At 39.9% G+C, this 17,500-nt stretch overlaps 2 long non-coding RNA genes across 3 annotated transcripts; one reads left to right on the top strand and one right to left on the bottom strand.

Annotated features, from left to right (window-relative positions):
- The first annotated feature begins 12,503 nt into the window (after positions 1-12,503).
- On the top strand, positions 12,504-14,791 carry LOC138965200 (uncharacterized). 2 transcript variants are annotated; one of them, XR_011455353.1, is made up of 3 exons: positions 12,504-12,769; positions 12,872-13,139; positions 13,863-14,791. It is a non-coding gene; the product is annotated as an uncharacterized lncRNA (long non-coding RNA). The 2 variants fall into 2 exon arrangements; XR_011455354.1 differs by having other exon boundaries at positions 12,504-12,765.
- A 154-nt stretch (positions 14,792-14,945) lies between these two features.
- LOC138965206 (uncharacterized) lies at positions 14,946-17,039 on the bottom strand. The gene is made up of 3 exons (XR_011455357.1): positions 16,695-17,039; positions 16,181-16,332; positions 14,946-15,658 (listed from the first exon to the last, which is right to left on the bottom strand). It is a non-coding gene; the product is annotated as an uncharacterized lncRNA (long non-coding RNA).
- Positions 17,040-17,500: the final 461 nt, after the last annotated feature.

Genomic DNA, 17,500 nt, shown 5'->3' on the forward strand with positions numbered 1-17,500 from the left:
TCTATCTGCTGTTTTTTTTTATTCAAACTGGTTTTCAACGCTTATTCTCACAAAACATCTGCACACCTGCCTCTGCCTCTGTGCTGTGTTTGTGTGGCTGCTTTCGTATGATGTCAGTGCATGGTGAGTGCGTTCACTGCCTTGTCACCACTTCCCCACCTTTTTCAGAATGTTTTCTTGGAGTTGGATAATTCTCCTTACTCCTCGCCCCCTCCTTACTCCTCGCCCCCTCCTAACTTCAGTTCATACTTTATTGCGTGCCGACTGACCAGTCGGTGTGGCGTCCGTGTAGAGAAGAAGGGAATAAGGTTACACAATGCGCTAGTGTTTGACGCCAAGTTTCGAGTTGCTGTAGTAAATATAGAGTAAACTTTGTCTTTGGGACTGACTTTCTGTTGTGTGCTATCCGTCTTTCGACTTACGTAAGAGAAATTTCATTTCGAGCTCAGGGTACTTTGTACACATAGATAAAGAGGGATAATTCCGGACCAGAATTTCTTTGTGTGCTAAGCGAATTTTTGACTTAACCGTTTGTGAGTTGGCTGGATTTGCCTGTACCTATTTTGCTTTCAACTAGAATTGTATGCAAAGCCTTTTGTCTCTGTCAAATTGAGTGTGCTTGCGGTGTGTATTGCATTTGTCAAAGTTGCACACTGAAATTTTTTTCTTGGAAAAGGACCCTTTTTCTGATGTGTTACTGTTAGTTACTCTTCTTTATGTTTCATAAAAGATGCCACAGTGTAACTTAAGATTGCTTCACTTATCACTTTGAATAATTTGTATTGCTTTGTGCCATCACAGAGACCTCTCTGTAAAACAACATATTTTGCACATTCTCTACTCTCCACAGATTGAAACAAACAACCCAAGGTTGTTGATTTTCACTAGTTTTGATAAAAACTATGCAAGTAATTTTGTTTTTCCTAGTTTACCTATAATTTCAGAGAACTTCAACAATCTTAGAGACTTGAGTGTGCTTGCGTTGTGTATTGCTTTTGTGAAAGCTGCACACTAAAGTTTTTTTCTTGGAAAAGGACCCTTTTTCTGATGTGTTAGTTACTCTTGTTTATGTTTCATAAAACATGGTACAGTGTAACTTTGAAGTTTGCTTCACTTATCACTTTGAATATATTTTATTGCTTTGTGCCATCACAGAGACCTCTCTGTAAAACAACATATTTTGTACATTCTCTACTCTCCACAGATTAAAACAAACAACCCAAGGTTGTTGATTTTCACTAGTTTTGATAAAAACTATGCAAGTAATTTTGTTTTTCCTAGTTTACCTATAATGTCAGAGAACTTCAACAATCTTAGAGACTTGAGTGTGCTTACGTTGTATATTGCTTTTGTCAAAGCTGCACACTAAAGTTTTTTTCTTGGAAAAGGACCCTTTTTCTGATGTGTTACTGTTAGTTACTCTTGTTTAGGAACAAATCTGCACCAAAGTGCGAACAGAAATTCGAAAAGTGTCTGTGTGCTAGAAATCAGATATCAGATGTCACTTGATTGAGATTTGAACTGTACAAGTCATTTCTTTGGATTGTATTTTGATGGTGCCTATTTTGCTTTCAACTAGAATTGTATGCAAAGCCTTTTGTCTCTGTCAAATTGAGTGTGCTTGCGGTGTGTATTGCATTTGTCAAAGTTGCACACTGAAATTTTTTTCTTGGAAAAGGACCCTTTTTCTGATGTTTTACTGTTAGTTACTCTTGTTTATGTTTCATAAAAGATGCCACAGTGTAACTTTGAAGTTTGCTTCACTTATCACTTGGAATAATATTTATTGCTTTGTCCCATCACAGAGAATTCAATAAAAGAAAATAAATATTAAAAAAAGGGTTTTCTGTACAGTTTTCTTTGTGTGTGTTTTTGTGTCACTCGTGATAAATGTACTAATAATTCACCCAGTATGACGGCCAACTGGAGCATGCAGAATGATCACCAAGGCCAGCTTCTGTAACATGCATTCACCAATAATGCAAGCAATCAAGTACCCCAATAATCAGCTTTTAAACAACACGGATCAAGTAACCCCTTTTTAAAACTTAGCTGGTGGTACAATACAACACTTTCATTTATCTCCTCATTGTGTCAATCACTAATTGTGTTTGCACATATTTACACACACAAACAAGAAAAAGAACAACACACGGGGTGGTTGAGTGTGTTCCTTCAGTTTGAGTCGTCTCCTTCAGCAACATAGCCTTATGCTCTCTCTCGAGGGGGATTTAGGTCCGTAAAATTTTGATCCAAATATTTTCCCTTGGCTTTTTTTAACCTTTACGCTGCCACAGTGCCAGCCTATTATTTCTATTATTTTGTGTAAGTGCTTTCAGGTATGCATACTCTCAGGTTCCTAATAAGCGTACATGTACGCATATCTATTTTAGAAACAAATGCAGACCTGTACGGCCTTATTTGGGTCCGTACGCTTATTTATTTTAATTTTATCATCAATTAATTTATGTTCTAAATATTTTTTTGAGAAAGACCAGAGCACAGCTTATTGAAACAGACACTCCCAAGCCACTCGCACTACACAATTTAAATGCACAACTTACACGCATCTTGCACACCCTTGTTCTCATCACTTGTTCAAAACACATTCATAACACCTAAACATTGATGTTTTTGTCGCTGAAGTTTATTTTCAGCGACTACTGTTTTTGATTCTTCAGAGCAAAAGCTCTACAACAGTAAAATCATAACCAAAGAACACATATATATAGCAAGGTGTAAGTTTTAGTGTACGGGTTGACTACATTTCAAAATGGACATATCAGGCCCTAATTTATCATTCCCGTCACTAAAACACCAAAATACCTGTACATTGAGACCACGACATTGGCAGCCGTGGATGTTATCCATACATTTGTCAAGAGACAATATTCCAGTACACAAAAATAGATGCATAAAATGGTGCCACTGCGGCGGTAAAACGCCGCGTCCAGAATGGTTCACATGTGGAACACAGCAAAAAGTATAAAAACGGTTCAATTGCGCCCTGATCTCTCCCAAAAGATGCAAGAAAAAAGAAATGTAACACTGTAAAACGCAAACAAAAATGTTAATAAAAATTTCGAAGAGCTGTATTTTCACTTGTTGCTGCTTTCGAGTGGTGGGCGGAAGTGACCTTTTAGGATTTGCATCTTGGTTAGTCAATGAAAACTTGGATTGGATATGGATATAACATCTTTGTGCTTTTCATCCTAGAATTTAAAACCCCCATCAGAAATATTTTTCCACATAAATTATATTTATGTTTTCATCACAATTACATGCAGTTTGTACGCTTATTCAAACCCTGTATGCTTACTTAACTTGTTTCTCACAATTTAAGAGAACACAAAGAGATGAAAACTATAGACTGCTGGTGAGAACAAAAAGCAAAATAAGAATGTCTATGTACAAAATGCAACCCCGGCCCCGTACTGTTATTTAATCCCGTACTGTTATTGATTTACAATTTATTTACAAAATTCCACCCTGTAGTGTTATTCAAACCCGCACCGCTATTAAGAACCCGAGAGTAAGTTAGGCGCGATAAATGTTAACTACAGTATTATAAATATTATAAAAGGTTAATATTAATTGTTTTGCTGGAGATGCTTTGCTGTCTGCCCTGCAGTTCCTCAACGCATGTTTGGTGCCCAAGACACGGTTCAAGTGTGCCAATAAGGAAAAGGCGTTTCCAGAAATTTCACCAGGCAATGCTTGTGGAGTTGAACGTCTTGCCGCTTGAAAAACTGTTGTGTCCCTTCAGTGCCACAACAATGGCTTTCGCAGTGTTTGAACTGTTGTTGAAAAGAAACTGCGATTTGAAAAAACAAACCCAATCTAACAACGGTGATGAAGTGCCTGAGGGTGAAGTTGGGATTGTTGAACACATAGCAGGTTTTGTTTTGTTCAACCTCAAGAAGCAGGCAAAACGCATTAACAATGTTGCTGAGAGAGAGTTGGTTGAGGACTGTTTGAATGCACTGGAAACTCCAGAGATAGTTTCTACTTCCAAAACAAATCTGCCCTCCTTGACACAACGCAAAATATTTGTCAGATGTTTGTGGCTCTGGAGTCCATTTTCAGGTCTACTTTTGGAGACGTTCAAAGCTTTGATTTTCAGATTTACTTCTCCAAATGTGTTACTTCAGATAGTGTGTCAACATGTCTTTATGAAGGCTTATACAAGGTGAATGCCAAGGAAAACACAAAAGAAAAACTTTTGAGTGGAATTGTAAAAGTGTACTTCAACGTTAGGGTCCATCATGAATGCAAGGTGTACATGGACAGACACAAACTGTCAACTAAAACAGGCAAGCAGAAGAAAAGCCTGCGCAAGTCTCTGCAAGAATAGCACCCATTCTTACCTGATTGCTGGATAAAAGTAAATGGACTCCAGATTCTCAAACGTCTGGCAAGTTTTTGTTAGTTTTAGAACTCGTCCACAATTTTTTGGGAAGGGGGTGAATCCAAACTTGTTAAAATAGTTGATGTACAAGTTTATTAAAGCTACTGTCCCTACGTTAAATTCTCTCCTATCACCCCTAGACTAGCGCTATGCAACTCTAAATATAATCTTCTTTCACGGCCGAAAGAAGTTTAAATATTCCCATTGGAAAATGTGCACACCCTTCAATAACTTACGTCATTGGTTGTAAAAATATGTCTGTTCATTACCCTCGTCATTACAGTTTATGATTGGTGGAAAGCCTCGGAAAAAAAATGTGACTCCGGAAAGTAGCAGCAAATCTTTACCCCCAATGACATAACATACACGATTACTTTTTATCACAGTTTACTTTTAACATGGAAAAAAATGAACAAGCAACCTTATAGTTTGAGTTGATTTAATTAGTCATGACATTCTTATGGAAAAAATAAACATGACAACAACAAAGTGACAATTGTGATCAAAGTTATGAGATGTTGCTTTTCCGTGCTTGTAGAAATTAAAAGTCAGCAACAACAACAAAAATCGTACAGCAATCCATGAACAGTACACCTAGGAATATAATATAGAGTTTCGTGACTGAAAATTTGACAAGTTGCCTGCCTTTGACTCGGTGACATGAGGAAGCAGCTTGTCACGTTATTAGTTGCTGAACATATCGACAAGGCTATATATATGTGACCCGACACAACAAAAGGACAAAAAGTCAATAGACGTATTGTACTTAGAATCAAAAGGTATGTCCACCGACTTAAATGTCCCTTTTGTCGTGTTTGGTCACCTATAGCCTTGTCAAAATGTTCCGCGACTAAAATCGTGACAAGCTGCTTCCTCATGACACTGACTCGAAGATAATCAACTTGTCAAATTTCCAGTCACTAACTTCTAGACAAGGCTGTACAAAGGGTCCATCAAAAAGTTCTCGCCAACTCTTATTCATTTTCATTCTTGTACAAAAGCAAACATGAACAGTTGCTGCACACAAACAAGCAAGATGCAGCAATACATATTTCACAGAAAATCAGCATAACATTATTTTGGTTTGGACAATCATGACTTTTCAGAAATATATGGTATTCAGGTGATACATGTAAATAAGATGAAAGTATTGTGCATTATGACACACACATGCTTGCACATGCGTGAACACACTCTTGCAAACTCATCATCGCAACACATGAAGTGGCTAATTTGGTACATCCATGGGCTTGCAAGCTCAATAGATAGCACACATGGATTTGCAGCGATAAACATGTTTTACGTGATTTGTGTGCCCCTTTAATCAAAATACATAAGACCAAGGCGCCTTCATCTTTTTTGACACAGTTTAGAAATTAGATTGTTCAGATCTGCTTCACCCATTTTGGCAAACCTATCGCGGCCTTGAAATCTTCTTTAATGGGCTTGTTGAAATCACAACTTCCTGCTCTTTCTCACCTGCCCTTTTTCTAGATACATTGCCTTTTGGTTCAATCATGAGGGACATACTCCTCCCAATCATTAATTTGCTTTCATTGTAGCCAAATCGCCACAAGCTTGGGTTGGTGTTTCGACGCCCCATTCCTCTTTGCCTCCCAAAATGGTTCTCAAGCGGATCTTGGCAAAATCTGTTGCTGAGGACAAAGCTAACTCCATGGCGCAGAAGGAAACGTGTTGCCTCGGGAAAAGCTTTCAAGGTCATGCAGAGCCCCTTGAAGGTCTGATGGGACAAAAACATCCTGTTTCGTTCAATCTTACTGAATTGCCCTGGTCGTGTATCAACCGCATGTTTCCAATCAACCAAAAAGTTGTAGAATTCTTGCAAGAATGCAAAGCGCTCGTCATTCACACGTCTATACGGTAACATATCAGGCTTTCCTTTGAGGTAGCCTTCTTGAATGCTACGAGAGTTCAAACAATCAAAGAATCTGTCCATTTTCAAAATGAAGTCTGCAGTTTCCTGGCACTCGGGGTCCCCATATGCTGCCATGACACGACCAACACGAAAACTCAGCACCTGTGCGGCCAGTCTTACTTTCATGGTTGACGAGGGAGTCAAGTACACATGATCATAGGTCAGTTTTGTGTTGCGAAGTGTGCCAGCAACAGCCCTGTCAAAGACGTCAATAATGTGTTTCCACAACAAGTGTTTGTCGTTTAACCACAAATATCGTGTTCTTTTACCTGAACCAGAATTGTACAGGTTGTTTCTGACAGTTTACACAAGGTGTGGGACATCAGAAAAAAAGAATATATCCCTGTCACGTGCATACAAGTTGACCGTTTTGTTACAAACATCCGTGCCATTGCCATGGAGATCATATAATCTCTGATTAGGCGAAGCCTTGTCACTAGTAGAGGCTATTACTTTCAAGCCACATCGTTCAACCACACAAACAGCACTCCATAACAGAGGGTAAAGTACATCTGCAGTCACCGTCTGCGTTCCAAAAAAACCGACACTGGCCTTAATGTTTGTGTTCACACCAACCACATAAAACACAAGGGCATGTGTTGCCAAACCTGGTTCAGAAGTTCCATCCTTCACAAAGCCAACAAGCTCACCCGACCGTTTATCAAACACAAGGTCTGATTTGATAGTCATTTCATCATGAAGAAGAACAACACACTTCTCATTATCCTTTAAACCTTTCGTTTTTTTGGTCAACTCATCAAGTGTATTCTTTTGAAAGCCAGGTTGTGGATGGTACACATTAGTGTAGTCCCTCAAGGTGGACTCTCCTGGCAATTTGAGAACCCCAGTCTTTCGCAGAGTGTCATATGCGGATGCACTCCTTCTGTGCAAGAAAATTGCTAGACGCAACATCATGGGATGCCAACGCATGCCTTTGGGCCCACTTTCAAACGCCTTTACTTGCTCTTCCCAAAAAAGTTTCTGAAGAGGCTCTTCTGAAGTATTCTTTTTCATCACCTCGGTCAAAGATGAATGCATTTCTGGATTGATTTGAACACCTGTTTCTAGAGAACTTTTTAACTTTTCTAATTCCTTTTCCACATCTTTCTTTTCTTTTCTCACTTTCTTGAAGTCGTTTACTAAACACTCTCTTGGTGTCGAGTGCAAAGGATAGTGTGTGGATATTGGCTGGGTTTTGCTTGTCTCAACACGCTGAAACTTCAGAAGCAACTTTGTCTTGACACAGTGTTGACAGACTGCAGACGATGGTTCTAACAAAAGCAAACAAGAGGTAGATCGAACAGTGGAAGTGTGCTGAATGGAAATACCAATTTCCCCCTCTTGACCAGTGCAAACAATGTGCCTGTAGTACAGTTGACTGGGGTCACCACTTGGGAGTTCGGCGAAGCCTTGTAAACCAGCTTGTGGCACTCCTTCACATCGTCGTAGACTGGAAAGGTCCTGAAGTAGTTTTTTGATGCCCGCCTGTAAATACATAAAAACAACCAAATAATCAAGGTAGCAGATGAAAAGTCTTGTTTTAAAATAAAAACACAACACAACATTGAAAAATACACCTGGTGGACTGCACACAACACAACATTGAAACATTCACCTGTTGGACTACACACAACACAACACAGGAACATTCACCTGGTGGACTACACACAACACAACACAGGAACATTCACCTGTTGGACTACACACAACACAACACAGGAACATTCACCTGTTGGACTACACACAACACAACACAACATTGAAACATTCACCTGGTGGACTACACACCACAACATTGTAATATTCACCTGCTGGACTGCACACCACACAACACAACATCGTAAGGTTCACCCGTGTTCAAATAACAAACAAAAAACTTGTTTCCTTTTATCATCGCGATAGAGAATTGTCAACAAATTGGTTCACTTGAAGCCGTTTTTATCAATTTTGTTGTAATTTTAACAATAACAATAACAGCACTTTATTGTCCATTAAAATATTACATAAAAATGGAAATTTTAAGGTCTCAATAACTGAATAAGTCAATTTTTTAAAATTTTTTCTCAACTTAAGTTCAAGGGGTGCTGCCCCTGGACCCCACTAGGGGACTACGGCCTTCAGACCGCCAGGTTTTTTTTCCAGTCCCACCCATTCCTTTAATATGCGGCCATCTTCCATGCAGTGAAAATGGGAGATCCAGTGAAATCTGCATTGTCTGAGTACAATAAAAATGATTTGAGGCCAGCACGGGACATGATTTCTGCGTTGGTCACTTTGTTTTGCCAGGTTTAGTGATACGGAGAATGCTTTACAGATGGACTGTGTAAAGTTTCCTCTCCTGTCTGGCATATTTATAAGTAGTGAATGTCTTGCAGCCAAAACAGCAGTCTGTGGAAGATACATGTTATGAAATATACTGCAAATAGAATTACCTTTTGTACATTTGATGTCAGATGAGGAGCTGGGATGTTCATTACAAACACCTGAGCAGTGAAATCAGGAGTGATGCACACTCTAACCATCAGTTGCTGGCTGTGTGTGTCCAACAAAGCCAAAACAATCCTCTCTGGAGTGCTTGATAGCAGGCACCATGGTACCGGTAGTTCCCGAGTACAAGCTGAACAAAGGTCACCAAAGTGGAGGTATTGAACTCTTTCCACAAGCTGTGGTGGATGCCGTTCAACCTGTTAACAAAAAAATTAAACAAGTTATATCTAAATCAACAAAAGTTACAGTTTTGCTGTATAGGTAACAGGTTCAGTGTTAGTACTAGCAGTGTTTCCCATAGTAAAAATGTGCATGACTCGCTCAGCTAATTTTAATGGGTCCTGTCATTTTCATGAGTCCCAATTTTAACATCAAGCCAATAATTATCAAACTGAACAAGTTGTAAACAAAACAACACTCATCCTCACAGTGTTCCCCATAGTAAAAATGTGTAGGGTCACAGGGACCCCCATCAGCTATTTTTAAGAGGTCCTCCTGTCATTTTCAAGAGTCCAAAATGTATGCGACAAGTCAACAACGCAAAGCAAGGGCACAAACTGACAAAGTGCCAAGCATTGCTTTGGGGGGTCCGGGGGTATGCCCCCCTCCTAGAATTTTGTTCTTCCAAAGAACCCAAATGATGCAATCTGGTGCTATCTGAGCTTAAGATTTGCCATTAGATTAAGTCCATTTATGGGGTTAGTGCTAGGACAGGTTGGTCCGGTGTCAGAATAATGTGGGTGAGACATGAAGCCTGTGCTGCGACTTCTGTCTTGTGTGTGGCGCACGTTAAATGTCAAAGCAGCACCGCCCTGATAGTGATATAACCCTTCGTGGTGGACTGGGCGTTAAGCAAACAAACAAACAAACAAACACAAGAGTTGGCAGACTCCAAATGGCGTTTTCACTGATGAGCACCAGAAGAAATTCTAAGATTTCCTGAGTTTGCCAGGATAAAAAAATCATAATGTACTCACTGGTGGTTTTCTCAGTGTTGGTTTTGACGTTTCTATGCTGCGTTGGGGCATGAACTCTGTGGGCAAACTTCCTGGAAGTAGTGTGCGACCAGTTCCATTTCCTTTATAAAATAAAAAACAATGTTTACAGTTACAAAGCTCAAGTATTAAAAAATGCATATTATGTAAGGGATCACTCTTAGTCTTAAAAAACTATAGGTAAGTTTATTGACCACCTCATGAATACAAGGTCATTTTGACAATCTATTACTCAATATGTCAAATTTTAAATACATAAATACTATTAGGCCAAAAAAAATAATAGGTGTGGTTACGGTAACATAGCCAAAAAAAATAGTGTAGGAAGGTAGGCAATCACTTTTTTTTTTTTTTTACTTTTTTTTCTAATGTGTACAAATTAAACCTACTTGACAGGGAAATAAGTGTGCGACTCGGGCGCTTTCGCTTTCATTGCGTTTTCTGCACTCGTTTACTTGTTTTTTTGGGTATTTTTTTGACAAATGTAACAAAAAGTTATAGGGTCGGCCCCAAACAATAGGGAAGGTCGGGTTACCGTAACCACACCTATTATTTTTTAGGCCTTACTTCATAAATAGATAATATTACTGTAGAAAAGAAATAATGTACTTTCACTTCTCAAGTCTTAGACAACTTGAAATTGTAGTGTACTATGTAGTGCTCTAACCAGTCCAGTACACACATAGACCGGTCACCACACTCCACAGACTGTGCACTCAGCACTGTTTAGTGTGATTGTGAACAACACTGTGTCAACTGAGAGTACTTTACTAGCTGTGGAGTTGTGGCCTGGCGAAATACAGCTGTGTTTTTTTTTATGTATGCAATATATAGTTGGGTAAAACTGCAGTTTACAGTATTTGGTAGAACAGCCCAAATTCATGGGGAGGAATCAAAATTACGGATTGAACTTTGAAGCAAAACAGTTGTAGAATTATAGTTGAAGATGGTGTTCAATCCGTAATTTTTGTTCCTCCCTATCGGCCTATGAATTTGGGCGATTGTCTTGGGATTCTACTCAGTATTTAATTATTCAAAACCACAAAATCAAAGTTGCTTACCTTCTATTAAACACTTCTCCTTGAAATGCTGAGAACAAATATTTGCATTCTGTCGATTGAAACTTTTGTCACTCAGATCGGTTCACAGCTGCCACAAGTTTGCATTCCCACTCAGGATTTTCTGGCCTTCGAATTCGGAAAAAATGACAAACCTCTGCACCTGATAGAGCTTGCAAGTGCACAATTCTTGCCTGGATTCTTGCCTGGCATGATGCAGATTTGAAATGTCAAAGAACATACGTGTGCTCTAATGCCTGTGGACTTATCGTGTTCCACCATAACCGGAAGCTGGGTCGCTAAAAGTCGGGTCAAAGGTCGGGAGTTCTTGCGCCGTCTGCTGCAGCAAGCTGTCCTCTTGTTGACAGCAAACGTTGAATACTATCATTCAAAATACACCGAAGTATTTTATATGTGTGTAGTTATTGCAGTTCTGTTAATAACAACTGTTGTCTCTAGAATGGTTTATTTACTCACGTGATAACTAAATATTTTCAAGGATTTTTGTTTTCACTGCGGGACTATTATTCTGCCCTGTTCAGTTCCGCGTTGGGCCTGCCGATTGAGAGTGTGTGCAATACACCACTAAACAGTTCCGCGGCCATTGCGACAGTGCGCATGCGTAGCATTTTTTCGAGTAAACAACGCGTCGTGCTAGCTTCTCAGCAACTTGAAACATGTGCGATTTGAGCGAGATTTCCATCCAGAAGGTGCGACTGTGGAGCACTGAAGCATCGAAAACCTTGTCGTGTGTACGGAAAACGAGTGTGGAAGGTGCACACGAGGAACTTGTAGCTAGGTAAGTTTTATTTCTTTCGTTATTTACTCTTTGCAATGATGCGATGTGTTGTTCATTCCCAAGACCAGTTTTCCGCCCTGTAAGTTGTAAGTCACTGGCTCCGCTTGATTGGGATTCAAAGCGGGCGACCAGGCGATCGCCCGCCACGTGACGCGGGCGATTTGATCTAAAGTACCAATCAAGCGCAATCGGGCCATAAACATGGCTGCCAATTTGTTGCTGTTGGACGAGTTGTTCTTTAGTGATGATAGTGATGCGGAGTACGCCTACAATATGGAGTGTGAATGCTTGGAAGTCACACATATATATTGGAAGTCACACATAATTATGTTTGATCTCCGGTTGAAATGGTTTGCAAGATATTGACCAATTGAAGGGACTGGCTGACTGGTCAAAAGCCTCGAATCTTGTGATCTTGTCATTTGACAAGTCATCTGCATGGAATCGTCATCGATTCACATTCAACTTCACTTGAAATTACTTCAATGAATCCTATCTAAGCCCCAAAACACACTTTAAACAATCACGAGTACTTAGATTCAACCCAATAATTAAGCACAGAAGCGTGAACACGGCCTGAAGGTACAACTTTCTCTTCAGAAGTAAAAGATTCACTTACTTTCCACCCGTGGCGGCCATTTTGATCTCGCATCAGCCGATGTGTTTTGGTCGGGCGAGGCGGGCTAGCCCGGGCTAGCCCGCCGGCTTAAGCCGGTTGATGACCCGATTGTACTTGATTGAAAATACTTCACCCGGGCGCACCCGGGCGATCGCCCGGATTCCAATCAAGCGGAGCCACTAACAGTAACTTAGTAAGTGCTCTCTCTTCAGATACGCTTAACTTTTCAGTTGATTAAAGTCAAAAACTTGAATAAGTGCCGTTGATCTGTCCACGGAATCTAACTTATTATGAAGCATAACTATATTCCGATTCGTGATGCATAGGCTACATGTTGCGATAGTGTATGCAAAAGTTTTCCATTTTCAATCTGACGTGTGGGTAAGATAAGAAACAACAAACATGCATACTAAGTTGCCACTGCCAGTTTGTATAGCTGCTAAGCTTACCTCAGGCTGAGTCAGTGAGTATTTTGTACGTTTACATACAAAATGGTGATGAGGGGGAAAAAGAATGCCTTCCACAGGTGCGAAAAACTGTGATTTGATCTCAAGGCCTTTTTGTTTTAGAGCTTTTCCTGCTTTGGAACTTGGGAGATGGGATTCCTGTCGACCGTGAAGCAGAAAATGCAGAGAGGGTGCTTCTTCGGGAGTACAAGCAGAAGTTGTATGTGAAAGGGGTGCTTTATCCTGATCCGTTCATCATCACAACTGGATTGAAAGGCAGCAAGATGGGCGATTCCTGTGGCCAAGCGTCTTCATCGCCGGCTGCCTGTGAGTGTGAGCTCGACCTCATGCATCGCCTCGTCAACGAGTTTTAAGGAGGAAAGGCTTACAGGTAGGAAACCTCTCTACTTTTTTAAATAAGTGATCATATTTGCACTTTACTTTTGAAAAAGAGAATGGTTCAAGTTGAATTGCAAGATGGCAGTGCAGCCTAACAACATTTTGGTTTCAGTGAACAGGGAATGTGTCAAAATCTGAAAAACCAGCATACTACTATTAATACACACTAAAATTATGCCTGTCGCTGTCATATACATATAATTTTTGAAAAGTGCAGTGATACTGATAGTGATACAGTTAATCAGCAATGACTGAACCGACTTTCTAAATTCAGGGATGATCAAATCATCTGACTAATGGCCAGGGGCGAGTACAAAAAATCCGTTGTGCTAGTTAAAACCGCTTGGCAACTCGCCTGGTTGGCTAGTGAAAATTCTCGTCAAATGCAACACTTCTGGTTGTATACTCTAGTTTCAAAACGTTATATAAACAATGCAGTTATAGCAACTGTGGTTTGTACCCGGCAAGCAATTCTTTTTGGTGGACTGGACTTTCTTGAAATGACTCACCTGTCTGGCAAGTTAAGATTTTGAGATCTGGCCATCCCTGCAACTGTCTTAATTTTGCAATGCTCTTCATGCAAGTTGCACTCAAATTTGTGAGCAATTTGTTATGTACAACTTGGTAAATTGTCCTAAATGATGCTTTAGTAAAAGTTGTTGTCTCCTTTCTCTTTCTCATATTGATTATTTTCTTTTTTTCTCCCTTTTGGCAGTGTTTTGACCATATGCAACAGGCTGCAAGTCATTTTGGAGGAGGAAGCCCCTGATTGCATCTTTGTCAAAACCAGAAAGAGACTTCTACCTGTCTCCAAGAGTCAGCCATCACAACCACCTGTTACCCAGAGCCAGCCATCACAACCTCCTGTTCCCAAAGTAATCCAATTGCCCGTTTTGATACAGGCAGCAACAGGATGCACTTAGGAGGAGGAACTAGTAGAAGTAGGGAAAGCGGTATTAACAAAACAGCTTTTTCCTCTTAACTATGAAACCACACAGATAAACAAGGAGAGCAACCCTTCCACAAAGTAAATAAACAATCCTGACGACTAATAATTTGAACAATTTGTCAACTCATGTAAAAGCTTTGCCAGATCCAGGCATTAAGCTCTACTCGTTACACATGTAATGGGCAGAGCAACATTGTTGAACAGCTGCTTCATTTCTGTAAGTTTTCAGCCTGAAAGGTAGTAGGGTGGGTCGCATCTAAAATATGAATGTTTGTCTTGTCAAAACCTATGTAAATTTTCCTACATTTTAAGACTCCCTCTTTTTCTGTAGTGGATTTTTTTTTTATCAGATTATTGTTTGGAGTTCTGAAAAGGAAGGCTCCTGTGTACACCATTATAGATATGACTTTTACTGTACTACATGTGTGTTTTTGGTATATATAAATATATAAAACTAGATATCTTTCTTCCCAATATGTTCATTGCCAAGTGGATGAAGTCATCAGATTTGATCTGCTGCTAGTGATAACGTTTATCAACATAAGTAAAGTTTTTTGAGCTGACTGTATTGTGTGCATTTTGTTTGCAAGTGCTGATATGTTTGACTTTGTGCTGTAATGCTTTGTCTTGTCTCTCATTCTCCCTTTCAAAGTACGAGAACTCAGATTTTGTTCTGACACACTCATTGCATCATACAAACATCAATAGACACACACAGAAAGTGAGCCAAACAAACATTTTTCCTCAGAACATGTTATGGTATGCACAGGGGACATGAAAATTATGGAGAGAAGACTGTGCGCAGGAAGAAGAGAGAAACATTCAAACAAATGAAAACAAACCAGTAAATTGTTTAAGGTTGCTCTTGGCCACTCTGGTGACATGTAGATGTACTTTATTCTACCTATATTAGCGAAACCGATAGGCTAGATCCTGAAGGTCTAATCCTCGTCTCTGTTGCATAAACAACATCTCATCTATACTATAACGTTTAGGGTCAATACTCATTGGTTGATCGCTAAAAATTCTTGTCTTTTTAGAATTTTTGACTTTTTCCTGCCATCTTCTTGTTGCAAAGGGTGACACTAAAACCATGAATTAATTGTAAGAGACTGGTCGTGGCTATACCAGTGCAATATGATATGTTCTGCGAGAAATCAGATTTCTGAATAACCATGGATTTTTCCTGTCTGCGTTCTTTTTCTTAGCCATGTTTGCAATCTTTAGTTTGAACATCAGTCTATTGTTCTCCTTAGTCAGCTTAATCATTGCACTAAGATTGTGCATAACGGATGTGCATTAAGTTGGCATCTGCTTATACAAAAAAAAACTATCAACAAATAAGCAAAAACAAGAGCACCCAGAAATGTTTCTGTTGTGAATGGGTCTTGTTCAGGGCTAGAGTCACACTTTTCTGGCAATCAACTAGCTGCACCATTCCTCTCCCTTGATGATCCTTGGGCCTGGCACGTCTCAAACTGGAATTCCAGATCTCGCATTGCCCATTTTCTTCTGCCTAGCCGGTGCTCTGGTCGGGGTATGTCTATCAGCACTCTTGCTGTCTGAAACATTGCCAAACAGGGTTCATTCTGTCAGTATTTATGGTAGTATTACATCTTCATGCAGGGTTCTCCACATATGTTGTCCGTTTGGGTTCAATGCCCCCAACTTCAACTTATAAAGGTGGTCATTTGGACCCACTGTAGTCATTTTCAGTGCAATACAGAACTCCCCCTGTGAATTCCCCGGTACACTTGTTTTTGTTCCTTTGGCTTCTATGGAGAGCTCTCCTAATGTTGATCAAATCGCACTCTGGAAACAAACCACCCACATAAAACTTAGCTTGGCTTCCCACATTCATAAGCCTCATATATTGATATTGATTGATATTCATTCTTGTTCAGATTTCAAAACACACGAACAGACGAAAAGTCAATTAAATCACTCAAGCTGTAAGGCACAAACACAGCATAGTGATACTAGGAACAGCATGTGTGAACAAATACATTCAACACCTTCCCATCTTCTTTACTGCGTACACACACAAAATATAACAAGAAAGTTATTTAAAAAAAAAAACTTACTCTGTGTTGAAATCCAGGGTATCCCAAGTTTTGTGTTGGGAAAGAGTTCTCTGCAGTTGGTGTGCCATCAAGAAAGTGTTGAGAACAAACCCTTGCAGGTGAAAAAAAAAGCTTGTGCTGGGTTCTTCTTGTGTGTTGGATGCGGATGCAAGCTGTTGAAAACAGACAGATGCATATCAGATTTAACAATTTATGGCTCTACAAAGCAATTTTGTATTGCTTTTTTATCACAGCCATGCTCTAACAACATGAAGTAAAACAAAAAAAACAAGAAACGGAAACACACTGACACAGAAAGTGAGCCACATTTTTTGATCTCATGCACGGCAGATTCAAACAAGTATTTCATGCAGTGCCGGTGTGCAGCTTTTGTAACGTTCAAAGCTGTATAAATGCAGGTCTAGCTAAACGGTTTTGTAATCATGCTATGGAATTTGCAGAAAAAAACAATAAATCGCATGAATGTCAGGCAATAAAATAAGTTGATCAAGAACTGTTACAGTGTTGCGCTTACCTGAACGGTGGTTGGCATGAACAGCACAGACTCGTGTGGAACCTGGTGAATTTTGCAAAGTTTAGCTTTCCATTTTGAAGACGGTAGCTTCCGTTGTCACAATCAATCATCGGGCAGTGACATGCCATTGTTAAAATCGATAATCGCTGAATTTACATCGACAAAACAACAAAATAAACACAAGTGTCTGACTCGTCAGTCGCAGAACATACGCAAAGCTGTGTTGCAGACGATTTGTTTCCTCGAAAAAATGACGCAGCCAATGAGAGGCGTCTGTGCGGTCACGTGATTTTCCTTCTTTGTTCCATGTAAACGTCGGAACTGTTTAGTGGTGTATTTGCTACAATTGCCGGCGAATAGACTGTGAATACGTTCCGTGCGCGCGAGTATTGCATGTGCATGGATTAAAGATTACATTTGAAGAACACCGAGTAATATAATGGCGGTGCTTTATATTCAACAAAGCGAAGACGATCAGTGGGATTACTGTCAAACTCGAAGGTTGATAAACGCATCAACACGGCTTTCCCACGGCTCGATGACTCGATTTGAGTGATTAAAAACTAGTGTGTGTGTGTGCTTGAATATGCAGGGGCGGACGAGGGGGGGGGGGGGGCACAGGGGGCACGTGCCCCCCCCCCCGAAAAAAAAAAAAAAAAAAAAAAGAAGAAGAAAAAAAAAAAGATTTTTCTATGCTGATTCTATGACCATTTCTAATTTCAAATGGCACCAAATGGCACCATTTTGCTTCTTTGGGCAAAAAATTTTTCCGGGGGGGCATGCCCCCGAACCCCCCTAGCAAATTC

This window comes from Littorina saxatilis, linkage group LG1 (assembly GCF_037325665.1).
Source record: "Littorina saxatilis isolate snail1 linkage group LG1, US_GU_Lsax_2.0, whole genome shotgun sequence".
Classification (NCBI taxonomy): domain Eukaryota; kingdom Metazoa; phylum Mollusca; class Gastropoda; order Littorinimorpha; family Littorinidae; genus Littorina; species Littorina saxatilis.